We start from the raw sequence: 11,879 nt of genomic DNA, 5'->3' as shown, positions 1-11,879 counted from the left end.
GCCCCCTCCACTCCATTCGCTCCGCCAAATCCGCCCTCCCCGCCGCGCCGATATGTCGATGCCACGGTTCGTTTAAGAAGACGCACGGCGATTCTCTCGCTCCCACAGTACGCTCTCATAGACTGTCGTCCTCTAGCCGCGCCGCCACCGCTGGCGACGTTCTTGTGGAGGCGCATGGCGGTCAGCTTCTCCCACGGTACATGCATTCTAGACTAAGGGCCCGTCCATCTCGGAGTAGTGCTGAATGTTAGCTGATAGACACTGTTAATCTCACTATTTGCCGAAGTAGTTTACAGTCAATATGCTCTGCTTAAGAAGCTTCCTTGCCCTGTTCTACACTCAATCTGCTTAGCTGAAATGGCAAGCCATGCCCGATTAGTTGCTAAAATATCCTGCCATATATTTATTATGACATAGACTGCCATGGTCCAGTAGCCAATTTGTTAGGCGAAATAGCTCTACACCATTTTATACTCGATCTTTGTTGCTGAGATGGCCTTTGATGGTTGTGTGCTTGGCCTCATCGACTGGTGAAACAACCTTCCATAATTTAGCACTCAAATCTATTTGCTGAATGAGCTTTACATATATTTCTCTACTTAGATCTCCTTGTCCAAATATCTTGCCATAACTTTAGACATCGACCTAGGAATTCTTTTCCGGACTTCATAAAAAACCATATATGTTTTTCCTATAATATCTAGTAGAAGAACTAATTTGTATGTCTAATAGATGGACAGGACTTGGATAACTTCTGCTCAAAGATTCTCTGCTGCATATGTAGAGGGGGTTGAAAACTTCATGAACTTTATCAGAGCTGAGTACGGTGGTATGAAATCAGATGTGCTCTGCCCGTGTAGCAGTTGTATGAATTCAGTTACAAGACCCCAGTCAATTGTGCAAAATCATCTACACTTGTATGGGATGTTGGTCACATATACTAGGTGCGTTCATCATGGTGAAGCTGTGAACGTCAATGTTACAGACTATGTGGAAGCAGTAGATCACCATCTTGATATGCCTGATGCTCAGGTGGAAGAGGAGGAGGAGGTGATGGTGGCAGAGCCAGTGAGTTTGACCAACATTGAAACAATGCTACGAAATGCTCGTGCATTTCGTGAACTTTCACCTACAGAAGAAAATGGTGGGCCCATATGCTGGAACAATGCAACGTGGCTGTCACCCCAGGAATTAAGATGTCAATATTCTCAGCTATGGTCACCTTTCTTCAGGTGAAGACATCTGAGCGGATGACTAACAAATCATTCGATGTGATGTTGGCTGCTTTCCGCAAATCTTTCCCAGAAGCGTTGAGCTGCCACACACCTACAGCACAATGAAGAATTTCCTTCGTGTAGTTGGAATTGGATATCATATGATCCATGTTTGTAAGAATAATTGTGTTCTGTTCCTGAAAGATTATGCCAACTTAAGTGAATGCCCAAAATGCAAATCATCAAGATGGAAAGATGGCGATGATGTGAAGAGGATTCCTCATAATGTTTTGAGACATTTTCCAATTATACCAAGATTGCAGAGGTTGTTTCATGATGCTGAGACAAGAGAGGACATATTGTGGAATTCTAGGAACCAGGAGTATAGAGATTAGAATGTAATGAGCCATCCATCGCATGGTAGTGACCGGAAAAGCTTTAATCACAAACACCAAAAATTTGTTGTTGACCCGAGAAATATTAGACTTGGCTTAGCTTCAAATGGATTTAACCCATTTGGCCACCAGAGTGCCACATATAGCATGTGGCCAGTGCTTGTTATCCCTAACAACATGCCTCCAAATGTCTGCACCAAAGAATCAAACTACATGATGGCCTTGCTTATCCCAGGTCCAAAAAGTCCTAGAAAGGATTTTGATTTATTCATGGAGCCTCTTGTGGAGGAAGTTCAACAGCTATGGAGGGGTGTTCTCTCTCGAGACCTATATAGCAGCCCACCAGCTGATTTCTTTCTTCATGCTGTTATAATTTGGTGCATCCATGATTATCCGGCTTTGGGCACTATGTCAGGGCGAACGACACATGGTTACAATGCATGTGCTCGCTGTGACAGGAATCCGCTGTCATATGCTATACTTTGAAAGATCTGTTACATTGGACACCACCGTTTCCTTGCCAAGGACAAGTCGTGTCCTACAAAATATCGAAGCTATGTCTTGAATGCAAAGCATGAAAACCGTGATGCGCCAAAGAGGCTCACCGCTGATGAGTTGCAAGTGGAATTAGAGAAGGTCAGGCATATTACACCAGGAAACCATCCTGATAATGGTAGCGGGAAAAGGAAGCATGGCAGGGCAGAAGAGAGGCTATTGTTTACCCGTAGGTCCACTTTGTGGGACTTGGAGTATTGAGAAGATTTGGATCTGCGGCATAATCTTGATGTGATGCACATCGAGAAAAATATATGTGACAGCATTATCGGCACACTTCTTAATATTGACGGCAAGACGAAACATACCTTTAAATCTAGGATTGACTTGACACACCTGGGTATCAGATCCGATTTGGAAGTGAAAGATGCTGGCGCATCACGGGATATGGCACGAGCTGTGTACATCTTGGACAAGGTAAAAAGAAAAGAATTATGCGAGGTCCTGTCACGTGTGAGATTCCCACATGGATTTGCTTCCAACCCTGAATGGAGATTCGGTGCAGATGGAAATAAGGTACAAGGGTTGAAAACTCATGACTGCCACGTCCTACTTCAAAGGGTTTTACCTGTTATCCTTAGAGTATTGGGCCGCCCTGACTTATACAGAGCAGTTGCAGAGTTGGGACAATTCTTTAGGGAACTCTGCAGTAGAAATATAAGGATAGATCCTTTGGAGCGTCTTAGAGACAAGATACCAACTATCCTGTGCGATCTTGAGAAGATATATCCTCCAACCATCTTTGATGTGATGGTGCATTTGGTTGTTCATCTACCTGATGAGGCACTACTTAGAGGTCCAGTACAATATGGTTGGATGTACCCTATTGAAAGGCGGCTAGGCACTTTCAAGGGCTATGTTAGGAACAGAGCTTGCCCCAAGGGTTCCATTGAAGAGGCCTACATTGCTACAGAAGCATTGACATTCTGCTCAAAATACATTGAAACAGCTGATCAGCTTAGCAAAGAGGTGGGTGAAGACAATCCCGGTCTCAATGTTTTCGATTGTTCTGTTCGAGTTACAGGGAAGAGTCGACAAGACGACAAACCTAAATATGTGGACAAAATGGTTTGGTATGTGTTCAATAACTATCCTGAAATTCTACCTCATATCGAGTAAGTGCTAAGTACTGCAGCTTATACATTGTAATCTACTAAACTTGCATCACATTCTTATATATTAACATGTTTGACGCGATCACTATATTGTGCAGCATCTACCGAAAGGAGTTACTGCCGCAAATCCAAGAAACATTGACAAACTGGTTATGACAGGATTTGCAAAATTGTTCAAGAGCCATATAAGCTTTTGAATTGAACTGTCAGTTTTTTTTACTATATTGAGTATATAAGATGATCAGCTTGTCTATTTTCTAACCACAGGTTAAGAAGCACTACAAAAAAATACACTTCCGTGATGATACGTGTTTGTCACAGTATGTTGCGTTTTTTGTCATGCATGTACATCCATGAAAAATTTATGATAGAATCAAGATAGTCATACCTGTGATGTCGTAGAAGTGTTCCATGACATTACCAAAATTATCATCATGGAAGTGTCCACTTCCATGACGATAAATCGCGGGTCACAGAAGTGCTTTCATCAAGGGTGACCGACACATGGCATCCACCGTAACAGAACGCCGTTAAGCTATCGGGTCGGGTTTTGAATCCGATAACCCGTTAACAGCCCCGACCAATGGGGATTTTCCATGTGTAAAATCATCATTGGCTGGAGGAAACACGTGTCGGCTCATTGTTGGGACAGATGACATCCACTCATTGGACAGAAGGCGCCTATGATACATCGACACGTGGCACGGCCCAACAGAGGCCCATTCCTGTGAAAAGGCCGACCCGTTTCACTTGGTCAAAAGGTGGCGGGCCGGCCCATGGAAAGCCTGTTAACGGTCTGTTCGCATATAGCCCATTTACAGCCCGCTAAGCCAAGGCCCGTTACGCCCTATCCGAATTAGGCCCAGTAGCGTCATCTGGGCCACCCAATATGATTCCAGCCTGTTTTCGCTTCTGGCCCATGTATGGCCCATGACGTCTTTCAGCCCATATGAGGCCCTATGTAACTCTTGGCCTATTAACGGCCCGTGGTGAAACTGGCCTGTAATGAACAGTGTATCACTTTACACCCATTAACGGCCCGTGGTGAAACTGGCCCGTAATGAACAGTGTATCACTTTATACCCATTAACGGCCCGTTATTCCGTTGGGCCATTTCCGGCCCATGTTATCTTTCGGCCTTCTCGGAGCCCATTTATTCTTGGGCTCATATCCAGCATTGGATTACTTACGGCCCGTTACTGTAATTTTCTGCTTGTGGGCCAAATTCAGCCCGTGGTTACAGTCGGCCCGTTTGTGGTCCGTTAATATGTTGGGCCATTTTCATAGCGTCATGAAATACGGCCTATTAACGATGGCCCGTTATGGTCGGCCCATGAACGGACGATTCCAACTCTAGCCCGTTCGTGGCCATAATGCGGCCTGTTATTGGCCCATGTTATCATACTGCCCGTATAAGGCCAATTGATGATAGGGCCCGTAGAAGGCCCATTGTTTCTACGGCCCTTAGAAGGCCCACTGTTTCTACGGCCCATAGGAGGCCCACTGTTTCTACGGCCCATAGGAGGCCCAATGTTACTACAGTAAATATTAGCCCATGGTTATTGTAGCCTAGTTTTAAAAAATAGGTTATTGCAGCCACTAGCAAACCGCGGAAAAAGATCTGCAATGACTACAAGCAAACAAATAAACAAGACAACAAGGAAATAAATAAGCAAGCAACTTACGCCAGGCTATCACGGATATCACATATTACATCCACTGGGCATCAAAGTTCGCCACCAGTGCAAATAAACGCGCCGACAAAAGAATATACAAAACTAAGAGCACTTCAGAAGGCACTAGGCCTGGCCAGGAAGGGCCCCCCAAACAGCTGAAGAAGCTGAGTAGACCTCAGTTGTGTCAACGATAGATGCATCAACACTAGATTTAAGGCTTGATGGTGCGCACGGCAGTCCTCTGACATCTTCATTGCATCTTTGACTTCAAGTCGGAGCTGAGCTGAAGCAAGCCTTTCCGCTTTAAGTTGAGACTGAAGAAGTCGAACTGATTGAGGCAGCGACTGCACAGAGGTTGTCTCACACCTGCTGGTGAGTAGCTTCAGCTCACTGTCTTCATCAAGACAGGACCTTGGGGTCATCTCGCTGTCCAAAAAATGGTTTGGCTCACTATCTTCCCTAAAGTTCTGCCTGGCGTAAGAGATACAACTTTAAAAGAGAAACAAGGAGACACATAACAGGTTTCACAATTATATAAGCAAATAAATGGATCTGTTTTGCATAAGGAACATGTTTTTACAACTACAATTTGAAACTAGTAGTTGTTGCAAACATCCAATCAGATGTAAACAGCAAAGCAAGCAACAGTGGAGGAAATGATGCCTATCCAAATCTATACTAGAACAAAGTTTGAAGGCTTGAGAAGGATGAACTTACATTACATGTTAACACGGGCTGGACAAAGCCCTTGTCCATGTTGATGGAAGGATAATTCAATAAATTCCCCAAAGAAAATTCTTTATAAGCGTCGCCATTATTCTACATTTTTCAAAGAGTAAATATAGATCAAATAATATTGGAAGAAACAGAGGATAATGAAGCTCAGGTGCAGACTGATGATACATAATCAAATAGCAATTAATTAAGTACAGCGTTACAAGGCAAAAGGGAGAGAGGTACTGACAAGAGCAATGCAGAGCCCATTATTGTTTTGAGATCGTATGATCCTTTGAGCAAGGAGATTCATCTGAAATTATATTTCATACAAGAGAGAAGGTAAGGCACAAGCAGAAATTTAGGAGTTCAAATTTTGAATTGATATCATAGAAAGTACCTGACGCTGGGCTCCCAGCAGTTCTAATAGGGGTTTGGCCACTGGAGTAGGGGTAAAGTGTGGTACAGTTGGGCCTGTGTTTTCTGTGGCTGCTGATCTATCTGATTTAACAGGTATCACTACCTTTTCCGAATACCTAGTTTGTACTCCTTGAGGATCTGCACTCACCCTCTTCCTTTTGGACATGTATTATGAAAGAACAACATTTGACTGGAAAAACATAGTGTGACGACACATGGAATAGGTACAGGAAATGGATAGGTATGGCATATGATCATATATGATGCTTAAACTAAGCAGATGGTGCAACAAAGTAGAAGTAATGCAAGAGGTCAGATGCAAAATACGTGCGACCAATACAACTTTGCAAAGCTAGAGCAAGCACCTTGATGGGTGAATAAGATAGGCCATCCTCCACCATGCCAAGTTTGTCAGCCAGTGGATCGTTCCTCAATATTCCACTCGTGCACCCATTCTCATATTCATTTTGATATTGTTCAATATCTGACATGCATGAAAACATAAAAACAAGTGAGATTTTCTTTGTAATGCAGAAGTGATTCTAATCCAATACTGCCTCCCTGTAAACCCCTTTGTGCTATCTCTGCAATTCTTTTAAAAGATGCCATGCATGTTGTAATTTGCTGTGTTCATTAATATAATGTGGCCTACTACTCAAAATATGAGAGCTCCAGAAGTGATGACACTTCGCAGATGATAGCTTCAAAATATAGTAAAGAAGAACAAGTCGACCTGACCTGACAGATTCAAAATATACTAAGGGAGAACAACTCGACCTGACCAGTCGACCGCAAGAGAAGAGTATCATCTTAAAGAAGAGCAGAAGAGCAAGAAGATTGAAGATATTACAAGTATTTCAATACAATGTCGGTTGGCCACCCATGATGAACCAGAGCACATAGAGAAATACTATTCTTTCCGGTCTCTCCATATGTGGCTCACATGCATTTCGAAAGTAAAGTAGGAACATTTAGCTAACCAATTAAACATCTCTCAGTTTTACTAATATTAGCAATAATATCAGATATGAATTTGTACAACTAAGCTTGTTTAGCTCGATGGGTGGAGCACTGCTATTACGACACGAACCACGTAGGATAATTGTGGTCATCATAAAATGGGGAAAACATAAGCATAATGAGTACAGTGTTGACCGTGGCAGTGGGATGGCAGATCTGAAGCTGCAAACCGCGCAAAGGGTAGTTAGCAACCGATGTTTGCTTTGAAATAACAACTAAGATTTGGTATGGACAAGAAAGTACGGTCAACAAGTGACAATGAAATGCAATTATGTTGTCTCTCTATATGTCGCGACATGCATTTGGAAACTCAAGTGGGACCTTTAGCTAACCAATTCAATATGTCGGTTAACTAATATCAGTATCATATCACAATCATATTTGAACAACTAAGCTTTTGAATTATGAGTGTTGTGTTGTTTAGCTTGAAGGGTGGAGTAATGCTAGTACGACAGAAAGCACCTACGCAGATCATACTAGAGTAGATAAAAGGGGCAAACCCTAAGCATCAAGAGAAAAATCAGGAAAGTGGAACTAGCTGGACCAGTGGGTGGTGCACATGCTTTCCGAAATGAATATAGGAACATTAGTGACCAATTAAACATTCTCTGTTTTAGTGATATGAGCATCATATCAGATTCGTATTTCAACACGTAAGCTTTGGGTTGAGGTCTTGAGGAGCAGTGCTAGCACGACACGAAGCACCTACGATGATGGTAGTGAATATAAAGGGGGAAACCATAAGCTTTACGAGTATAGTACCCGTGCCATGGCGGATCTGAAGGTGCAAACCGGACAAAGCTAGTTCGCAACCAATGTTTGCTTTCAACTAGCCACTACGATTTGGTACGGACAAGAAAACTATTGTAAACAAATTACGATCTATTTTCCGGGTGAGATCAATAACCTAAGCACATATGGAAGAGTACCACCTCTCTTGCGACGCCGTGTAGGCCTATGCTTATACGTTGAGGGTGTTGCGGGTGCGATGGCTGTCGGTGGCGGGGAAGAAGACTTTAGACGTCAGACGGCCGGGTCGGAGGATATATCCTGTTGCCGTGGACGAGGCGGTCGTAGAAGCGGCAACGGCAAGGTGCACGACGGCCCTAATGAAGCGAGAGGAGACGATGAAAGGATCCTGGTCCAGTGCCGTGGATGAGAGACGTCCATCTATTGCAGTGGACGACGGGGTAGGGGTAGCGGCTCCGGCAAGGTGGATGATGGGGTGGCGGACGGAGAAGGCTGGCCGCAGTGCGGAGGTTGTCGTGCCGCCGATGGTGTATGAATGGGGAAATGGAGGGGAGGGGGGATCTCAAACTTTGGGACGCGCTTCTCTGAAATGGGGGAAAGTTACGAACTTATCCCCCGTTTAAAATTTCGGACATCGCGTCGGTTGGGGATAGGACGGTAATATCGCATCTCCCAAATATTTGCCGGTAACTATTTTGGGTGAAGAGAGGGTGTTTTTCAGCCCACGGTTGGCGTCCATGGTGTATGAACAAGGCTGCCAGGTAGGGCGGTTGTGTCACGTCTGATGGAAGTTACACATCTGCCCCTATTTAAAATATTAGCCTACATCAATTTCGGACGAGGAGAGTTTGTTTTGCCGCCCACCGTGTATGAACGGGGAAATGGACACATGTCTTTCGGATGAGCTTGAATCAAATGTGTTTTGACTCCCACGTTTGGTGCCCACCGTGTCTGAATGGGCTCAAAGGCCATCGTGTCACGTCTGATTGAAGTTACTTGTCTACCCTATCCACAGTAGTGTAAATCCGGTCGATAAGGATGTCAAGTGTCAGAGGTAGATAGTAATTTCCATCTCGCAAACACTTGCTTCGGGCAGCCCACAAATTATAGTGGGTGTTTAGCTCCTTCGTTCAAAACATGGGAGAATTAGCATTCACGTTTGCCCTGGGACCTGGCAAACTAAATTCAAATCCAATTTGTATTCGATTACGAATATCCATAGATAATTATACGTTTTGTTATTTATTTCTTCAACACCACAACAAAGATTTATTCCACCTTTATATATGATTATGATTTAGAAATGTCATGATCTTCGAATTCAGTAGGTTGGATACACTCTGATTCAAACAGTTATTTCATCCAATACAATATGCTCACACGAAAAACAGTTCACCTTATGTCAATCATACAAGTACTGAGGATTACCTCGCCTAAAAAATTCGGATCATTACAACACATGGACAACATGGAATTCCTCACAACATAGGGGGTCTTGCAACATAATCCATTCAGAGACATGACACAACATGCAAGTACAATAATCTAATGACAATTTCAACTGGTATCTAAAGAAGAACCGGGATTACCTTGGGCTTCAGATAGCAGAAACAACAGGACCTCCTTCGTCTTCAAATGCAACATTCTTACTTCCTCCAATTCTTGGGTTGCTTGCATAATGTGTGCCGCTAATTCCGTAATTTCCAGCCTCAAGATAAAGATTACCTCATTCATGGCAGCCACACCATCTCTTTCTGCCTCTAGTAGAGCCTTAAGCACTATAATATCTGTGCTCAGACTGCTCTCCGGCGGTGTTGCCTCTGAACTGCTACCATCTTGTAACATGGATGGCGCACTGCTTCCACAAATAGATTCTGGGGTTGTACATTGTGTCCTAGTGTGAACAGGATCCTGAAAGGTTTCCACTGGACATAAGTAAGAGATAGTTATCGTATGATCCAGGCAGTAAGCTTACATGGTAAACGACGGACGAATTATTGCCGAGCATGGCAAACTATATTTAAATGGTTCGAAGCAGCATCAGCTGAAAAGAAATTAAAATGGTAAGATGAAACTAGGGATGTAAGTGGCAAATAAACGACATCCGCCAGTCCCATCTAGTTAGTTTTTGCTACATCCCTAGTTCATTTTCCTCAAAAAACAAAAACTCTTTTGAACTATCATACCACTAGTGGACTTTAATCGGGATTAAACAGGACCCAGTTGACATCCCTAGTTGAAAGGGAGTGTACAACCGCTATATTTAAGTTTCCAAGGCATCTAAGCAGTTGAAATAATTTGAGAAAGCACTTAACAGTGTGGCCTCATACAAACAACGAAGACAGTCTTGTGATGAAGTTGAGAGGGAAAGTTAAGGACTCAAATGAAATAGGCATGCATTTCTTTACGATAGTACAGAAGGCACTGCTGACACATTGGCCAACTCAGGTATAGCGTAACAACAAACAAGCATTCGAATCAAGCCATACAGCAAAGCAGACAACTGAACTATTTGTAATTCGGTAGGATTACACGTTGAGGGCACAAGCTAAGAAAGCGGCCCACTCGCATTACATTGCACATGTACCAAAACACATTGTCTTACCATATGTTGCTGTGAAGCCTAGCTGCTGTTGCAATGTTCTTTGAAAATATCGTCTGCATCCCGTGGTTGCAAATCTAGTTGTTGTAGTTTATTCTGCACCATCTATTTAGGTAAAATTAATTTTAATCACACGCACTGGTCTGAATTGATCGTCAATGGTTCATCTAAACTAATGAAAGAAGGGTGTGTGCATACACAACAATATATCTGCTTCCCTCTATTTTTATGCGTGTTCGAGGTGCCAGCCCCAAAAGAACAAATATTTTGCTTGATGGGGTTGGCAGATCCAAAATTAATAGAAGCATCAAATTAGTCATGCAACTTGGGAAGATCAAGAACACACAAACAAGTAATGAACAGAGGCTCGGAGCAGTGATGTAATAGCTAGCATCAGAAAATGTAGGGTAAAACGAACAAAAAGCAGCGGAACCACATGCTAGTTTGCTGATGTGTAATTAAGCATAGAGAACATTAAGCAGTCTGATGGAACCAACAGGTGGCATCAGAACAAAATTAAAGCATATTAACTATATGTGCACTGGTATGTAATTTAGCACATGTAACATGTTCACTGCCAGAAGTATGGCCCTACAGGTGCAAGCAGAATAACGCATCTCATGGAAAACTGAATGATGCCCTGAAGAAATTCAAACGTGCGGTGCTTATGCTAGGAAAGTGAACATAGGCACCGGCCGTTGGATAATGGTACCTGATTCCCGGCGGCGTATGGGTATCGTTGTCATACTTGATAGCTAAGGATCGTCGATGGTGCTCGTGTTGCGGTTGAGTTTGGGCCGGCTGTCGCCGTCACTGAAGCGGCTCCGGTGCTACGGTTGCGGTGCGTGTCAACATACAAGAAAGCTCATCTGTGGTAAGTGAACAGTTGCACGATAAAGAGAAAACCCGAAGGAGTACAAATTGAAATAACCTGATGAGGCTGCGGCGTCGGTAAAGCAGGGCTGGTGGAGTTGAATATGGCGTCCGTGGAGCGGGTCCGGTGCAGTGGACGAAGGCTTCGGCGGGCGCGTTGTACAGTGCTTTCGGTGAGGCGGATATGTTGCCGCGGACGAGGGCTTGTATGAAGAGCCAGCGAAGGGGCGGACGAGGGAGTCAGTGAAGGGCCTACGCTGTGGTGGACAAGGGTGCCGGTTAAGCAGATCCGGTGCGGTGGACCATGATGGCGGTCAAGCAGATCTGGAGCGATGGACAAGCCAGTCGCTAAAGCGGCTCCAGTGAAGTGGTGAGTTGGCAGTTGGGGGTTCCAAGGTGCGGAAGGTAGATCCGGCGGGGTGTGAGGTCCATCGCTGCGGCGGAGGACTAGATTTGGTGGCTTGCCGTTGTTGGGGGGGTCGGGGAGGGGAAGGGGAGGGGCTCTGGTGAAGAATGTTGGGGGCAAAGAGGGGAAAACAATGGAG

Source organism: Triticum dicoccoides, chromosome 2B (assembly GCF_002162155.2).
Source record: "Triticum dicoccoides isolate Atlit2015 ecotype Zavitan chromosome 2B, WEW_v2.0, whole genome shotgun sequence".
Lineage (NCBI taxonomy): Eukaryota > Viridiplantae > Streptophyta > Magnoliopsida > Poales > Poaceae > Triticum > Triticum dicoccoides.
This window is presented reverse-complemented; position numbering follows the sequence as displayed.